The 1,903-nt window shown below is 49.5% G+C and overlaps 1 protein-coding gene across 4 annotated transcripts in view; it reads left to right on the top strand.

The window, feature by feature from the left end:
• CACNA2D2 (calcium voltage-gated channel auxiliary subunit alpha2delta 2) overlaps positions 1-1,903 on the top strand; it is a 900,071-nt gene that overhangs the window by 71,475 nt on the left and 826,693 nt on the right. The window lies entirely within an intron of this gene.

A 1,903-nucleotide genomic window follows, 5' to 3' on the forward strand; every position in this document is an offset into this window, starting at 1 on the left:
GTGCACCTCTAAAAACAAACATTTTCATGAGCATTCCTCCATCACATCTGGGGACTCCGTCTTGGGGCTTCTACTTGGCCCAGTCTGGAGTCGGGGGACGGGGGATATGAATCCAGTTCTTTTCTAACCCCCTCCCTGGACTTGTGGCTGGAAAGCCTGACATTGGCTGCCTAGGGCTTCCCCCAGGTTGCTGGCACTACCCCAGTTTAGGGAGAATTGCTTGGGGTTGCAGCAGCTGCTGTTACTCTAAGGAGTGCTGCTCGTGTCCACACTACCTGGAACAGCATAAGCACTGCTCTGCGTTGCTGCTCTTTGGGATCACAGCCACCGCTGCCACTGCTTTGAAAGCACGAGCTGGGGTTGGCGCTGAAGTCTTCTGCCTCTAGGGGTTGTCAGGTGGGGTCCCTTGCCTCCCAAGGTGGCCTCTGTTTTCTAGTTCTGGGAGTGCCAGTGGGGGCTCTGCTGAGGGTCAAGGCTGAGTGCATCCCCTCTAGGATTTCAGCTCTGAGACTCGCTAGTGAGACGGCTTCAGTTGTTGTTTACTAGTTATGGTTAGCCAGCCTCAGCGAGAATGCCATTGAAAGGATGACTTGGCTCAGGAGTTTTCCTTGGCTCTCCTCAGTCACAGCCCTGAAGCTTTCTTTCTCGGCTCCCTTACCTGCCCCTTGGGTTCCTGCTGCTCCCATTGCCACCCCTTCTGTTCCCTCCCCTCCCCTCCCCCCCTTTCTACCTTTTGGTCCCCCCACACAGTTGTTTTCTACAGCCTCTGTGCATCTTCCAATGGCAGGAATCTAGGAGGAAGACCTAGAGACATACAGATATGGCCAGTGACACAAAGATTTGTCACTCCTTCCTTCCCCTCCCCCTACTTAGTCCCTTATGTATACTCTGTTAGGATGCACGTCAGGACATAGGCACAAAACAGGGTAATAACCTTTTTAAGTCGCACACCAAATGAGAGCATGCAAATCCCAGAGCGCAGCAGTGGGGCAGAGCTGTAGTACCAAAGCACATGTCCAAAACGTATGTATATAAGCAGGATTACACTAATGTGTTATCACCTTTTGTGTAACATCTTGAGCACGGGAGGGAGGCCAGTGTCCATCCACGTCTTCGGGTCTTGGTCTGCATCCTCCTCCAGCAGATCCTTGGGGCCTTTGTGGGATTCTAGGAGTGTGGCAATGGGGGAGATGCTGCAGACACTAAGGTGTGAAATGAGGGAAGAGCTGAGTGTGAAAATTCCTTTTTTGTGTATGGATTTCAGGGGTTGAAATTTAGCTTGGTGCTGTGGAAACTTTTTCCACATGCAGAGTTTCTCTGGAGTGCACTGACATAATCTCTTTTATTGCCTGGCACTGACACAGTAATAGTTCTTAAAGGCCATGTTGGAAGCACCTCTAGTTACTGGATCAGACTTTAAAAAGATGCACTAAGAGTTACCAACACTTGATGAGCAGTACATGAGGTCTGATTCTTTGCTTAGTCGTGTAATGCAGGTCAGTTTAATGGAGTTGCTCCTGAATCGTACTGCCATTGATGGCAAGCCCGGTGTTCTGATATTCAGGTTCATGAAATACCTGTGCTCTGCCCTCTTACCTTTTTATATATCCAAAAAGCAAAGCTATGCAGTAGGGTGCCCAGTGACAGTGCATGTGAGAGCCTCGTGAATGTTCAACAAATCCATTATGATCTATGGCATTGGCATTACGCAGCCATATGAGCCCATGGGGGTGGTTGGTGTTCCTAGTAACATCAATCAGCCAGCTTCCATGTGAATACTGTAGGGATCCCAAGGGCCCATGTGGCCCCTACATTAATAGCAGATTAAATCACTAGGTTCAAGCTGTGTGTTTGGTTTTTTTAAATAGACAGCTAGATATTGGGGGGGGGGGGGGAACAAAAA

Source organism: Gavialis gangeticus, unplaced genomic scaffold, assembly GCF_001723915.1.
Source record: "Gavialis gangeticus isolate Ggan-Ray unplaced genomic scaffold, GavGan_comp1, whole genome shotgun sequence".
Taxonomy (NCBI): Eukaryota; Metazoa; Chordata; order Crocodylia; family Gavialidae; genus Gavialis; species Gavialis gangeticus.